The 17082-nt window shown below is 39.8% G+C and overlaps 1 pseudogene; it reads left to right on the top strand.

Annotated features, from left to right (window-relative positions):
- Positions 1-11782: 11782 nt before the first annotated feature.
- On the top strand, positions 11783-12493 carry LOC100668102 (tetraspanin-6-like; annotated as a pseudogene).
- The last annotated feature ends 4589 nt before the right edge of the window (positions 12494-17082 follow it).

Here is a 17082-nt window from a genome sequence, read left to right as displayed (position 1 = left end):
TGATTTTTGTATCAGACTCTGCCAAACTCTTCTATTAGTTTCAGTAGTTTTCTGGAGGATTCCTTAGGGTTTTCTGTGTATAAGATCATGTCATCTGCAAATAGAGATAATTTTACTTTCTCCTTGCCAGTCCGGATGCCTTTTATTTCTTTGTCTAGCCTAATTGCCCTGGCTAGGACATCTAGCACGATGTTCAATAAGAGCGGTGATAAAGGGCATCCTTGTCTGGTTCCCGTTCTCAAGGGAAATGCTTTCAGGTTCTTTCCGTTTAGAGTGATATTGCTTGTTGGCTTTGCATAGATGCCCTTTATTATGTTGAGGAATTTTCCTTCAATTCCTATTTTGGTGAGAGTTTTTATCATAAATGGGTGTTGGACTTTGTCAAATGCCTTTTCTGCATCAATTGATAAGATCATGTGGTTTTTGTCTTTTGTTTTATTTATGTGATGGGTTACATTAATGGTTTTTCTGATATTAAACCAGCCTTGCATATCTGGTATAAATCCCACTTGATCGTGGTGAATTATTTTTTTGATATGTTGTTGAATTCTATTGGCTAGAATTTTGTTGAGGATTTTTGCATCTATGTTCATGAGGGATATAGGTCTGTAATTTTCTTTTTTTGTGATGTCTTTACCTGGTTTTGGTATCAGGGAGATGGTGGCTTCATAGAATGAGTTGGGTAGTATTCCATCATTTTCTATGCTTTGGAATACCTTCAGAAGTAGTGGTGTTAACTCTTCTCTGAAAGTTTGGTAGAAATCTGCAGTGAAGCCGTCCGGGCCAGGGCTTTTTTTTGTTGGGAGTTTTTTGATTACCGTTTCAATCTCTTTTTTTGTTATGGGTCTATTTAGTTGTTCTACTTCTGAATGTGTTAGTTTAGGTAGGTAGTGTTTTTCTAGGAATTCATCCATTTCTTCTAGGTTTGCAAATTTGTTAGAGTACAATTTTTCGTAATAATCTGATACGATTCTTTTAATTTCAGTTGGTTCTGTTGTGATGTGGTCCTTTTCGTTTCTTATTCGGGTTATTTGTTTCCTTTCCTGTATTTCTTTAGTCAGTCTAGCCAATAGTTTATCAATTTTGTTAATTTTTTCAAAGAACCAGCTTTTGGCTTTGTTAATTCTTTCAATTGTTTTTCTGTTCTCTAATTCATTTAGTTCAGCTCTAATTTTTATTATTTGTTTTCTTCTGGTGCCTGATGGATTCTTTTGTTGCTCACTTTCTATTTGTTCAAGTTGTAGGGACAGTTCTCTGATTTTGGCTCTTTCTTCTTTTTGTATGTGTGCAGTTATCGATATAAATTGGCCTCTGAGCACTGCTTTTGCTGTGTCCCAGAGGTTTTGATAGGAAGTATTTTCATTCTTGTTGCATTCTATGAATTTCCTTATTCCCTCCTTGATGTCTTCTATAACCCAGTCTTTTTTCAGGAGGGTATTGTTCATTTTCCAAGTATTTGATTTCTTTTCCCTAGTTTTTCTGTTATTGATTTCTAGTTTTATTGCATTGTGGTCTGAGAAGATGCTTTGTAATATTTCGATGTTTTGGATTCTGCAAAGGTTTGTGTTATGACCTAATATGTGGTCTATTCTAGAGAATGTTCCATGTGCGCTAGAAAAAAAAGTATACTTTGTAGCAGTTGGGTGGAGAGTTCTGTATAAGTCAATGAGGTCAAGTTGGTTGACTGTTGTAATTAGGTCTTCCGTGTCTCTATTGAGCTTCTTACTGGATGTCCTGTCCTTCTCCAAAAGTGGTGTGTTGAAGTCTCCTACTATAATTGTGGAGGTGTTTATCTCACTTTTCAATTCTGTTAAAATTTGATTTATGTATGTTGCAGCCCTGTCACTGGGTGCATAAATATTTAATATGGTTATGTCTTCCTGATCAATTGTTCCTTTTATCATTATGTAGTGTCCTTCTTTATCCTTTGTGGTGGATTTACGTCTAAAGTCTATTTTGTCAGAAATTAATTTTGCTACTCCTCTTCTTTTTTGCTTATTGTTTGCTTGGTATATTTTTTTCCATCCTTTGAGTTTTAGTTTGTTTGTGTCTCTAAGTCTAAGGTGTGTCTCTTGTAGGCAGCCTATAGACGGATCATGTTTCTTTATCCATTCCGAGACTCTCTGTCTCTTAATTGGTGCTTTTAGTCCATTTACATTCAGCGTAATTATAAATACGTGTTTAGTGTTGTCATTTTGATGCCTTTTTATGTGTGTTGTTGACAATTTCATTTTTCCACATACTTTTTTGTGCTGAGGCGTTTTTCTTAGTAAATTGTGAGATCCTCATTTTCATAGTGTTTGACTTTATGTTAGTTGAGTCGTTACGTTTTTCTTGGCTTTTATCTTGAATTATGGAGTTGTTATGCCTCTTTGTGGTTACCTTATTATTTACCCCTATTTTTCTAAGTAAAAACCTAACTTGTATTGTTCTATATCGCCTTGTATCATTCTCCATATGGCAGTTCTATGCTTCCTTTATTTAGTCCCTCTTTTTGATTATTGTGATTTTTTACGTATTGAGTTCCGTGATTCCCTGTTATGAGTATTTTTTTTTTTTTAATTAATCTTAACTTTGTTTTTGTGATTTCCCTATTTGAGTTGATATCAGGATGTTCTGTTTTGTGACCTTGTGTTGTGCTGGTATCTGATATTATTGGTTTTCTGACCAAACAATATCCTTTAGTATTTCTTGTAGCTTTGGTTTGGTTTTTGCAAATTCTCTAAACTTGTGTTTATCTGTAAATATCTTAATTTCGCCTTCATATTTCAGAGAGAGTTTTGCTGGATATATGATCCTTGGCTGGCAGTTTTTCTCCTTCAGTGTTCTGTATATGTCGTCCCATTCCCTTGTTGCCTGCATGGTTTCTGCTGAGTAGTCTGAACTTATTCTTATTGATTCTCCCTTGAAGGAAACCTTTCTTTTCTCCCTGGCTGCTTTTAAAATTTTCTCTTTATCTTTGGTTTTGGCAAGTTTGATGATAATATGTCTTGGTGTTTTTCTTTTTGGATCAATCTTAAATGGGGTTCGATGAGCATCTTGGATAGATATCCTTTCGTCTTTCATGATGTCAGGGAAGTTTTCTGTCAGGAGTTCTTCAACTATTTTCTCTGTGTTTTCTGTCCTCCCTCCCTGTTCTGGGACTCCAATCTCACGCAAGTTATCCTTCTTGATAGAGTCCTACATGATTCTTAAGGTTTCTTCATTTTTTTAAATTATTTTATCTGATTTTTTTTCAGCTATGTTGGTGTTAATTCCCTGGTCTTCCAGATGTCCCAGTCTGCATTCTAATTGCTTGAGTCTGCTCCTCTGACTTCCTATTGTGTTGTCTAATTCTGTAATTTTATTGTTAATCTTTTGGATTTCTACATGCTGTCTCTCTATGGATTCTTGCAACTTATTAATTTTTCCACTATGTTCTTGAATAATCTTTTTGAGTTCTTCAACAGTTTTATCAGTGTGTTCCTTGGCTTTTTCTGCAGTTTTCCTTATTTTGTTTGTGATGTCTTGAAGCATTCTGTAAATTAGTTTTTTATATTCTGTATCTGTTAATTCCAGGATTGTATCTTTATTTGGGAAAGATTTTGATTCTTTTGTTTGGGGGGTTGTAGAAGCTGTCATGGTCTGCTTCTTTATCTGATTTGATATGGACTGCTGTCTCCGAGCCATCACTGGGAAACTAGTTTTTCCAGCAAATCCGCTAAAAAAGAATGCAGTCAGATCCCTATTAGAATTGCCTTTGGGTTATAACTGCCAGCTTGTTCCCTGTAAGGATGAAAGTCTGAGATTTGGATTATATATGCTTGGCTGTAGCTGGTTCTGTGTTTTTAGTCCAATTAGGGGTGGATTTTTGGTCCCTGGGTTTTTTTTTTCTTTTTTCTTTTTTTGTTCCTTCTCTCAGGCTGAAAGAGTGGGTTAGGAAAAGACCAAAAGAAAAAAAAAAAGGGGGGGGAAGCAAAGCCGCAGTGGAGCCATTCTCCTTCTGGCTCAGGCAATTCCAATGTTAATGAAGCCGCCTGGGAAGGGTGGGGGAGGGATCAGAGAGATAGGAGAGTAGCACCTCAGAATATAGCCAGAGTTGCTTGTCTTGCTTGGAATGACTTTTATATCTGAGATTCCCGCGGGGCGTGTCACCTATGTGTGCTGGCTGTGTGGAGATTGCCCCCGGGGGTCTGGCCCTCTGAAACCACCCGCTGCCAGTCTAAATCCTAGCGCGGAGGTTCCCCTGCGGGGACGCTTTACTCCTGGCTCCAAAATCAGTTGCTGCCTCCCGGGGACTTCTCGTCCCACCAGCCGTCGCCGCGTCGCCCCCGTGGACTGGCTGGGCCCCCTTCCGGGGTTAGTTCAGGGGAGTGGAGCAGCTCTCTGTGCTTGTGCCGTGCCAGTGCCTAGTCAAAATCTCAGCGGGATGGTTCCCCAGCTGGGACGCTGCTTTCCCAGCTCCAAGACCAGTCACTGCCTCCCGGGGACTTCTCCCACCAGCTGCGTCGTCATGCTGCCCGCGCGAACCGGCTGGGCCCCCTCCTGGGGTGAGTTCAGGGGGGTAGGGCTGGGACCCTTGTTTGCGCCGTCAGCTCCCCTGGGCTCTGCCTTAAATCGGGCACCAAAGGTTACCTGACTGGGACGCTGGCTCCAGGCTCCGAAAACAATCGCTGCTTCCCCGTATTCGTTTTCCGTCTCTAAATCTGTGTTTGTTGTTCAGGGTTCATAGATTGTTATGTACTTGATCGATTCACTTGTTTTTCCGAGTCTTTGTTGCAAGAGGGATCCGAGGTAGCGTCTCCGTAGTCCGCCATCTTGGCCTCGCCTCGCATGTGTTATCTTTATTAATAAATTATGCCATTTTACTACACTGTGCCACTTAGTGTTGACTTATTACAAGCAATAGTGACTGAGGTAGCTCAGAGGATTGAAGAAATTGATGAAAAAGTTGGCCACGTAAGGGTGGGAGTTGGGCAGCTCCAGGGACCTCAACAATAAGAGTTTATGAAGCAGTCTTCAGGGCACCACCATCAGATGATTCAGCCTCAGCTGCCTTTTGTTTCTGCGTGCCTCATCTCCAGATTCAAATCTGAATTCCTTGACTGAGTTTTATACCTATGTTTGTGACCGGGGTTCAGGGTACAGAGGAATGGAGATGGGCAGTGCCCAATAGGTAGAAGAAAGGACTATTGCCAGGAGAAAGGGGGAAGGAAGAGACTGAGATGCCAAACATAGTTTTCAGCTATCACTTGAAATATCTGTCTTAACCTGCCTAGTGTCTGTTAAAGCTTCCAACTTAAATACATTCCATATTCAATAAACTTTTTTTTTTATTTTAATGGGAGTATCTTAATAATTTTTTCCACTAGGGCATTAATTGTTTATTTATGGATACATGCATTCATTTATTCCAAAAGAACACTGAATGCCAATTATATGCCAGGTACTTGTTACTTGCCAGGAGACAAATAAGGAAGGGAGATGTGTAGATATAGTGCCTCTGCTCAAAAAACCTAGAGTGCATCAGGGAGAAAAAGAATGTTTTATACTCTTATTTAAACCTCATAAAACTGATGAAGTCTTCTATAGATGAGAAAAGTAAGGATCAAAGAAGCTAAATGGCTTGTCCCTAATCATGGAGTATGCCCTAGAGGGAGCTGGGATTTGGTCTTCCCTTTAAGACTCAGAAGCCCCCCTCCTCTTTTTTTTTTTTTTCCAATATCACAAGACTGTGAAACCCTGGTGGTGTAGCGGTTAAGAGCTACAGCTGCTAAACAAAAGATGGGCAGTTTGGATCTACCAGGTGCTCCTTGGAAACCCTATGGGGCAGTTCTACTCTGTCGTATAAAAACCCCAAAGCCCACTGCCGTCGAGTTGCGACCCTATAGGACAGAGTAGAACTACCCCACAGAGTTCCCAAGGAGCACCTGGTGGATTCAAACTGCCGACCTCTTGGTAAGTAGCCATAATACTTAACCACTACACCACCAGAGTTTCCCTCTGTTGTATAGGGTTGCTATAAGTTGGAATCTTCTAGATCGCAATGGGTTTACAGGACTCTGATGTAAGCATCAGGTTTTATGAGGCATAGACGTGGCAAAGAGGAGGAACTGCTATGTTTTGCCTGGTATGAGGGTGTCATAGACACTTTCACAGACAGTTTACATTACAACAGAGTCTTGGAGAATGTGTAAGGTTATTCTCGGCAGACAAAAGAGAAGACACAATGAATTTACCAGATTCAGGAACAGCAGGTTAAGGTGCACAGTGATGACTGGATGTTTTAGTTTGTGTGGGGGAAGTTGTGAAAAGAATGGGGTAGGGGAGGTGGTAAAGTAGGAGCTAATTATTGAGAATCCAGAAAGGGAATGGCCTAATTTGCCTTTTATTCCTAGGGCTTGAGAACCTGAGGTGTGTGTGTCGTGGTTGGGGGATCATAGTTTCATTTAAATGTTCACACTAAAAGCCAGGTTGAGCACATACTTGAGTAGAAAGGGACTGAAGGCAGTTCAGAAACTATCTAAGATGTCTAGTTAAGACATAGTGAAAACTTGAATTAACAATGAGGCAATTGCAGGAAATCTAAGAAGAGATTACAGAGATCTTTTGGAAATTATTTAGAAAATGGAATATTATGGTCAGATGATTCCCAGATTTCTGACTAGGGTAACAGGTATCATTTCCTGAGATTAAGAATGAAGTGTGAGTTTACCAACAAACTCTTGAAGGCTAAGCTTTAGGCCCTTCACTGCCCACCAGAGGCTTGGGGACGGGCTGAAAGCAATGTGCTCATATGGCCATAAGATTTTGTAAATTTTGCAAACTTAAGTTGCTTTTATATTCTTTTTTTTTTTGGCCTCGAAAAGGGTCTCAAAATTAAATAAGCTTCAGGCTCTACAAAACCTGAATCCATCATTCAGTTACAGAAGAAAGAACAGATTCAGTCTTTCTTCTCCCTACATAATAAAATCGCTCAAAAACAAATGCAAAACAGACAGAAAATACCAACACTATCTTTGGGCCAAATTTTATGACCTTTCTGATTATCAGGTTTCATTGTTTATGGAACGTGTAGGTAGTTACACTGTTCTAAGTACACCTGGAATTTTTATTTGAAAAAAGAAATCCTATTTTTAGTGTACATCTAACTAATGATAAAAGGATAACTAGTGATAAAAGGTTTATAATACCACCATCCTATATATCCTTAATGGAGTGGAGTCCCTGGGTGGCTCCAACAGTTAAGCACTTGGCTACTAACTGAAAGATTGGTGGTTTGAATCTACCCAGAGGCTCCTCAGAAGAAAGATTTGACAATCTACTTCTAAAAGATCACAGCCATTGCAAACCCCATGAAGCACTTCTGCTCTGAAACACATGGGGTTGCCATGAGTCCGAATTGACTTGATGGCAACTGGTTTGCTTTTTGGTTTTATTTATCCTTGATTCTCTTCAATGTTTTGAATCAAGCTCATTGGCTTAAAAAAATGTATTATGTATTAATAACAAAGGTGATAAGTGTTCTTTTTAAAAATATTGTGGTAAAACATATAAGATAAAATTTGCCATTTTAACTATTTCTAAGTTTATAATTCAGCGACATTAATCACATTCACAATGTTGGGCAACCATCACCATTATCTACCTCTGAAACTTTTTTATCATTCCAAACAGAAAGTCTGATAAATGTACTTTTGACTGATAAGCACAGACTTATTCCCCAAAGACCAAACGTTTTCAGCGATGATACCAGCTTCAGAACAAATCCGTGATCGTATCACAAGTGCAGACTTAGACAAAAGAGCTCATGAAATTTTCTTGTTTTTGTTTACAGTTCCTTTCCTAAATAAAGTATAAAAAATAAATAAATAAATAAAGTATAAATATGTACAATATCCAGGCTTATAAGCAACAGAAGTATAATTAAATGAAAAAGGATGATGGTAATGACCATACAACATCATAAATATAATCAATGTCAGTGTTAACATGTAAAAATGGTTGAATTATGAAATGTTTTGTTATATATATTTTCCCACAACAGAAAAAATATAATTTTAAGTTGTATTTTATCTGCATGTTTTGAAGCAAATATTAAAATGTATTTTTAATCAGTTATTTGTGTTAAATGTAGAGTCTACATGTTTCAAATATATCAAGTATTTATATTTAATGAAACTGGACTTTTTAAATTAGTGTTTTAGATTTCACTCAGAGAAACCATATACTCAGGATTTTTATTTTCTTCAAGAGATGGAGACCAAATTAAGGAAATGATCATCCAAAAAAAACATTTTACCCTTTAGGAGACTGAATATATTAAACAGTACATTCATTCAAAAAGGCTGACCCTACATATGGCACTGTGCTTGACAGAAAAGGCCAGATAGAAAACTAAAGGGTAGAATGGTATACTTGAACTGGGTTCTCAATGAAGGATGGAAAAAGGTTAAGGAGCAAGAAACACTAGTGGGGAAGAAAGCTGTTCCTTCTTTCACTTCTTGTTTCGTGTTTCAGCTTTTCCTCCTGTGACTAGTAGCTCATTTACTACAGGTCCTGTCCTCTCCAATTCCTTCAGGATAGAGGCAGGGTCTCCACATAGGCTCAAGTTTAAGTCACATTATCCAATCAATTTACCAGAGAGCCTTTTAAGTGTGGGAGAGAGAGACTATGAAGACACAGAAAAACTTCTAATGGCAGTGGGGAGAATAGTTGGGGGAAGCACTAGTCCATTTAGAGACACAAATAAGGAAGATCATGATATTATAGAATATTGAAATAATTGCTCAGGAAAAAAGGGGAAATGGTAGCTGCTAGGTTAGAGAAAAGTTACTAAGAGTGTATGTGGATTAAGGCTTGGTTTACCAGATGATATCAGGCTACAATTTATGCTTTCTAGGATTCTGTACCTGAATAGGAATCTGATGGCCCAGTGGTTAAGAGATTGCCTGCAAACAAAATGGTTGGCAGTCTGAATCCCCTAGCCACTCTTTGGAAACCCTATGTGGAAGCTCTAATCTGTTCTATGAGGTCGCTGTGAGTCAGAATCAATTCAGTGGTGTCTTGGTTATCTAGTGCTGCTGTAACAGAAACGCCACAAGTGATCCACTTTAACAAACAGATGCTTATTCTCTCATAGTCTAGTAGACTGAAGTAACTTCAGGGTAGCAGCTCCAGGGGCAGGCTTTCTCTCTCTGTTGACTCTGGAGGAAGGTGCTTGTCACCAGTTTTCCTGTGGTCTAGGAGCTTCTCTGCACAGGAACCTAGTGTCCAAAGGAAGCACCCTGCTCCCAGTGTTGCTCTCTTAGTGATATGAGGTTTTCCACTCTCTGCTTCTCTTTCCTTTTATGTCTTGTAAGATAAAAGGAGATGCAGGCTACCCCCCAGGGAAACTCCTTTTACTTTGGATTAGGGATGTGACCCGAGTAAGGGTGTTACACCCCGCCCTAATCTTCTTTAACATAACCCCATCTTGCCTCATTAACCACAGAGATTAGGGTTAACACATAGGAAAATCACATCAATCAGAAAATGGAGAACAGCTACACAATACTGGGAATCATGGCCCAGTTAAGTTCACACATATTTTTGGGGGACTCAATTCAATTTATAACAGATGGTAATGGGTTTGCTTTCCACAGGTTATACCTGAATATACACTGAGAACCAGACATCGCACACAGTTCCCACCCCTCAACCTTCTGGTGACTAGAAGCAAGAACCCTCCCATCACAGCATGCACCACTGCAGGGGTCCATAATACAAACCCCCTTTTTTCCTTCTCTCTTTCTTTTCTTCCTCTTCCCACCTACCCCCACACACTAACTACCACTTTCCCACAGGGCCCACTATGGGGCGGTGTCTAGAAAGCCATCAGCCCACTGCCACCCTGGGGTTTGCCCTGCCCCCATCTGCTGGCTCCCGCCGTGTCACCCTTTTTTTTTTCTTTTTTTCCCTTTCTCACTTTTCTTTCCCCAACATACCAAACCTCATCCACCATGTTCCCCCCTTTCTGCCATTCCCTCCATGCCACCACAGCTAGAGAGCCACTGCGCACTTGCCTGTTGCCGCCCCAGCTCTGCCCTGGCCCCGCGTCTCCCCCATCCACTGGCTGCTGCTGAATGCCGTTTTCTTTTCCCTCTCTGCTTCTTACCTAGCCACATTCCCCCTCCCCCCCGCCATGTGCTGCTGATGCTAGAGAGCCAACAGTGCACAGGTACGCTGCTGGCCTGGGTCCACTCCGCCCCCACACACTGGCTCCCACCATGCCACCATTTTTTTCTTCTTTTTTTTAATTTTTCTTCTCTATTTTGTTTCTCCCTGCCACCTAGACCCTTATATCACCTCCCCTCCCTTCCCACTGCCCCCAGAACTGCCCTGCCCCCACTCGCCAGCCCCCCCAAGCCATTTTATTTCCTATAAATTTTCTTTTTTCTTTCTTACATTTCCTTCTCCCTGCCACCTAGGTGCATATGCCACCTCCTTCCCGCTCCATCCAGCCACCACCGTGATGTGCCGATAGACTGTCACCAGTGTTCCTGACCAATGCAGTCCCAAATTTGCCCTACTCCCACCAGACACCCCCTGCCACACAGCTATTTATTTCTTTTTTTCCTTTTCTTTCCTTCTCTATCTCGGCAACACCATACGCCACCCCTCTCGCATTCCCTGTGGCTCTGCCACAACGCCGCGGCTAAGCATCCCTAGTGCTCAGGCCTGCTGTGGCACAGGCCCGTACCATCCCTTCCCTCCCATCACTTCACCAGCTGCTGAGTGGCAGGAAGTCAGCTCATACCACTCTCTGTCTAACAACCCACCCATCTGGTGAGGGTTGTAAGTATTCTCACACCACTGGACCAATATCAGGAGGCAGACAGCACCCATCCAGTCTGCCCTCAGCCACCTCACCTAACCAGCGTTCAGCAAAGATGGCTCACCTTGCCTGCTGCTGCCCTGCCTACCCAGACAAGGTGGTGAGAGCTATCATAGCCACAGGTGAGCAAGCAGCGAAGCATGCCTTGCCTGCCCACAGTGATATATTAAAACAAAACAAAAAAGCAGGGCAAAAACAAACAAACATACAGTCAATAAACAAAATAATACCTTAATGCCTCAGAGACAGCAATTTCAAAACATATCTAAAAAGCAAGACAGGATGGCTCCAGCAAGTGACCAAAATAAAGAATCACAATAACCTTCCAGTAGAAGTAAAGCCAGTGGAACTACCTGATATGGAATCCTAAAGACTAATATTTAGGGCACTCCAATAGACTAGGGAAGAGATTAAGGGCGACGAAGACAAAACCGACAAAAACATAGTCAAAATCAAGGAAAACACAGACAAGGAAAATAGAAGAATTCAGAAAAATAATACAAGAAAAATGTCAAAATAAACAATCTGAAATCATACAAAAACAGGAACTAGAAATCCAAAAGATAAACCACAAAGTTTCAGAAATGGAAAGCTCAATAGAAGGTTTTAGGAGAAAACTTGAAATACTGGAAGACAGAATCTGCAAGACTGAAGACAAATCCATGGATGTCATTTTGTTTGAGGAAACATCAGAGAAAAGAATGAAGAAAACTTGAGAATCGTGTGGGACAAAATAAAGCACAAAATTTTGTGTGTGTTTGGAGTTCCAGAACAGGGCGAGAAAATGGAAAGCCCGGAGAAGATTGTTGAAGATTTGCAGGCAAAAAGCCTCCCAAATATCGATTTTCCAGAGGGACTCAGGGCCTCTGCATCTCTCTGGCTCTGTGTGGATCACATGGCGTGGTGGTGCAGGGTCTTAGGTGAGTCATGGTGTTCCCGTCATGGAGACTGCAGACTAAACCAAGAGCGCCCTCTTGATCTACACTTCCATCTTCTGGATCACTGGTGTTATCGTTCTTGCCATTTGCACTGGGGCAAGGTGAGCCTGGAGAATTATTTTTCACTTTTAAATAAGAAGGCCACCAATGTCCCCTTCATATTCCTTGGCACTGGCACTGTCATTATTCTTTTGGGCACCTTTGGCTATTTTGCTACTTGCTGAGCTTCTGCATGGATGCTAAAACTATATGCAGTATTTATGACTCTCATTTTTTTGGTCGAACTGGTCGCTGCCGTCATAGGATTTGTTTTCTGACATGAGATAAAGAACAGCTTTAAGAATAATTATGAGAAAGGTCTGAAGCAATATAACATGACAGGAGATTATAGAAGCAATGCTATATACAAGATCCAGAATAAAATGCATTGTTGTGGTGTCACCAAATACACAGATTGGGAAGATACTAATTATTACTCAGAACAAAGCTATCCCAAGCACTGCTCTAAAACTGAATGTTCTCCAAGCAAAGATGCAAGTAAATAACGAAGTTTGCTTTATAAAGGTAATGACCATTATAGTCAGAAACGGGAGTTGTTGCAGAAATTTCCTTTGGAGTTCCCTGCTTCCAGCTGATTGGAATCTTTCTCGCCTACTGCCTTTCTCTTGCCATAACAAATAACCAGTATGAGATAGTGTAACCAGCATATCTGCAGGCTTACTCCTGTCCAGCCTTAATTTTAGGACACTTATGTCAACCCTTTCTCAATGAAATATAAGATCACCTGAATGGAAGACCACCGACTCTACTTAGCAGTAGACTGAAAAGCTGCTGAGACTGCTTACCAATAGACTGATTCAATCAAACAAGCTATTTGTCCACTATGTTCTAAGTCCACCCTATGTCCCATTCACATTAGACCTTTGAAGCACCCCCATATCACCCTGAAACACTAGAAGAGCTAGTAAATTGTAAATGAAATACTGCGTTCCTCTTGAGTTATTTTTCTCACTGTAGGTTTCTTTTTTTTTTTTTCTTTTGCCAAGGGATCTTTGAAAGGCTTTGGTGCTATTTTGATGGCAGTGCTGTAAGAAGAAATTGCCCCCTCTGAATTTCCTACTGATGTACTGTGATAGAAAATTGACCCCTCTGAGCTGCCCCCTTCCCAGCCAAGGTTACCTAGTTTGATTGTATAATTTGCATCCAGAAGTTGAAATGGCATCATTAGAGCCAGGCAATCACACTGTGTAATAAATACAGTTGTGGCCGGTACTTGGATAGTTGCCAGATGGTGGTAATGGTCTCTGACCTAACGCACTCAAGACTGAAAGAAACTACCTGTGTTCTGTGACACGTCAGGTTTCAGCACATTTACACTTGCCTCCAAATTAAGGTGTTTGTACTCATGTTTATATTTTCCCTATTATTTGAAAGGTTCTAGTTACTACTTTAATGAGGTTGGAATTATTGTATTTTCTTTAGGAATTTAACTTCATCACCTTTGCTGATATTTCCTTACCAGGTTGATTTTAATTGGTCAACTTTAATAGTCTTAATTTTGTTTTGTGCTTTTGATTAATAAAATTCTTTTACACACACACACAAACTCCCAAATATCATGAAAGATGAAAAGCTGACTATCCAAGAAGCTCAACGAATGCCATATAGGATAGACCCCAAATGAAAGTCACCAGGACCTAGCATAATCACACTTGCCAAAACCAAAGACAAAGAAAGAAACCTGAGAGCAGCTGTAGAGCAAAAAGTGACATACAGAAGGAAAACCACAAGACTAAACTCTGATAATTTGGAAGAAACTATGCGGGCAAGAAGGCAATGGGATGACATGTAAAAAACCTTTTAAGAAAAGACAAAAAACTACCAATCAAAAATAATATATCCTGCAAAACTCTGTATCAAATATGATGGTAAAATTAGGACATTGCTAGAGAAACAGAAATTAAGGGAATTTGTAAACCAAACCAAATTTACAAGAAATATTAAAGGGGGTCCTTCGGTTAGAGAACCAACAATATCAGACAACAATCTGAGTCTATGACACAGAACAGCATTGGCCAGACACCTACTAGGGAAAGAACTCTCGATGATAAAACAAAGCTAAAAGACTTAAAACAGGGAAACAGGGACATAAATATTTAAAGAACAACAACATCAAGACAATAAAAGGGAGAATAAATGGTATAGGTATAGAATTTTCAAATGGAGAGGAAGCCAAGGTGATATCCAGTAATATAAGACTAGTTCAAACTTAGGAAGATAAGGTTAAATTCCAAGATAATCACAAAGAAAGTTAACAAACCTATGCATCAAAATAAAAATAAGGAAAAACATAAAGACTCACTAAACACAAAATATATAATAACAAGTCGTTAGCAAAAAATCATAGAAGGCTGTGTTATTTATATTAAATATGGTAATAGTAACAGTATAACAGTGATCTTTCGTAATGGTCTCAGGTGAGAAAGTGGGAAAGAGTAGAAATGCTTTTTTCCATATGGTATAATAAAAAATCACTTAATTTAGGAGTTAGCAAAATGCCAGGGCACTAACAATGGTTCCACTAATAACGCTCTGTGTGGCCCCGAACAAGTCATTGTACCTTGATGGCCTTGGTTTCCAACATTTATAAAATGAAAAGGTTAGACTAGATCATCTTTAAGGATTCTGTAACATCTAAAAATTGTTTGCCATTCTAGTAACTGTTATTTAGAAGAAGCTGCCCATGGTTTGGGGGAGGGAGGAACATGTCCAGAGACCTCCTAATTTCTGATTTTGGTGGGGCAATGAATTCTATCTCCAGTGCTACTCTGGTGAAGCACCCCATATTGGCCAACCACTTGTCACTATTAAGTTGGACACAATCTAGATTTATCTCTGCACTGACTAAAAAAACAAACAAATAAACAAACAAAATACCCACCACCATCAAGTCGATCTGACCCCATAAGTTTTCTGAGCTTGTAAATCTTTACAGGAGCAGACTGCTACATCTTTCTCCCTGGAGCCATGGTGGACACTGACTTCTCAGTTATCAGTCAGCGGCCCATAGATTTAACTACTAAGCCACCAGAACTCATTACTGCACTGACTAGTTGGTAGCAGTGCAGATTCTGGGACTGAACTGATAGGGTAAAGAATGGTTGAAATGATGACTAGACTGTGTGACAGAGGTCTATGATGATCATTGTTTTCTGATAGCAACACTATGTGTGAACCTCTTTTGAGAGCAACACCTTCAAATACCTAGTCACTATCACTTTAACGGAGTCCTGGTGGTGCAGTGGTTAAAAGCTACAACTAACTGCTAACCAAAAGATCAGCACTTTGAATTCACCCACTGCTCCTTTTTTTTTCCCTTGGAAACCCTGTGGGGCAGTCCTACTCTATCCTATAGAGTTGCTATGAGTCAGAATCCATTTGACAGCAATAGGTTTGGTTTTTGGTACTAGTGTTAAAAGTAATCAAGACTCACTGAAATTTGAACATAAGATTTATTCTGAGCAGTTAATCTATATGCATATACCAAACCTGTTGCCGTCAAGTGGATTCTAACTTATAGCGACCTTATAGGGAAGACATTCTCACTGCAGTAAAAGCAAATGGCTCAAAGAAGGTAGGTACAATGGGGTTTATAAAGAGAAGGGGAGGAGAAACAGAGATCAACTATTGCCCAATTTTCACACGACTGATTGAAGCTCATCCTCCCTTTTTTACTGACATCATTTTGGGGTATCAGTTCACAAGACAGTCTCTGGCCCTCCACCCAGCCATATCTTTTGAGATTCAAATTTAGTAAGCCTGGCTTCAAACAGAAAAGAAATTATTTGCAACTTCTGCTGAAAGAAAAGTGGCTGGCAGAGTGATTTTGGTCAAGAATTTCTTTAAAAAGAATATTTGGTTTCATGGATAAGAAAAACTTTAAAATCAAAATAAGATGTCTTTTATTAATTTTCCTATTCAATGCTAGACAAAAAAAGTTGGACTCAAGGACAGGCTTGGGGATCTGCATCTGAAAGGTCACAGCTTTGAAAACCCTATGAAACACTTCTACTCTGCACACAGGCCTTTTCCATGATTCAGAGTCATGTCAAGGGCACCCACCACCACCAGCACCACCAGCCACCACTTGGTGCTCTGTGTATGTGACAGCAGAGATTGGATACAAGAAGTAATTTAGGCAGAAAGAGAAAAAATCTTGATGAAATCTGACTTGTGATTTAGAAAATAATATTGGAATCATTATTCCCTGTCCTTGAGCATAGAGAGTGTGACCTAGCTGAAGTTGGGCCCACAAGGACTCACAAGGGCACATCAACTTGGCCCTGAGTTAAAGACAATAGGTGGGACAATCTTAGAAGTTATCTTTTAGGGAAGAAAAATATCTTTTAGGGAACTTTAAAGCCAATCAAACAGAACACAAAAGACTTTCAACTCTTATCTTTTTCTATTTACATTTAGTGAGTAGAAATTGGTTGGACCAATGAAGGCCCTCCTAACTGTCAGTTACTGAGACCTATACCAACGATTGTTTAGAAGGCAATTCAAAATGTAGGATCACAGTTTCTAGCCAAACTGTGAAAAGATGAAACTTTCAATGATTCCACCCATTTTTGTGATTCAAATACACTGATGATTCTGTAACCTTCCTTGGATTTGGGCTGACATTAGCTCTGGCAGCATATTTGTCCACTTTCCACATATGTCTTTTTGAATATGTGCTGAATAAAACTTTCTTTTTGTTTTACTAAACTTTTTGATGCTTTTCCCCTACAACACTTGTAAAGGTCATGTGACCCTGCATTGTGAACTGGTCCAATGCTATTGCGTGCTGTTTGCTGACCACATACCCTTATTGATCCCTGTCTCTGTTACTAAAAACCATGGAGTTGATTCCAGCTCATAATGACCCTACACTAGAGAAGGGAATTAGGCATTTTCTTCATCACAGGGTGAGCTTGATCTACTTTATCTGGAAGCCCCAGGGGTTAATTTTAGCCTAGGAAATTGTGAGGTGACAACACAAAAAATTTTAGCTTCATTAAAAAAAAAGAGAATTTCCCAGAGGATCTTATGAATATTTCTTGACATAAATGTTGATAAAAGTTACACTAAATCTGACTGAAATTTTTGTGGTGGGGAAAGAAAGAGAGAAGCAGCTGTTCTTCTGTCTTATCTAGTTCTGTCAAAGAGAGAAATCAATAACAGATACCTTACTTTCATTTTGGGATTTTCTTACCCAGGAAACCAAATATTCACTTTAAAGAAATC

This window comes from Loxodonta africana, chromosome 15 (assembly GCF_030014295.1).
Source record: "Loxodonta africana isolate mLoxAfr1 chromosome 15, mLoxAfr1.hap2, whole genome shotgun sequence".
Taxonomy (NCBI): domain Eukaryota; kingdom Metazoa; phylum Chordata; class Mammalia; order Proboscidea; family Elephantidae; genus Loxodonta; species Loxodonta africana.
Note: the sequence above shows the minus strand (reverse complement) of the source record. Positions and strands in the feature narration are given on the sequence as shown.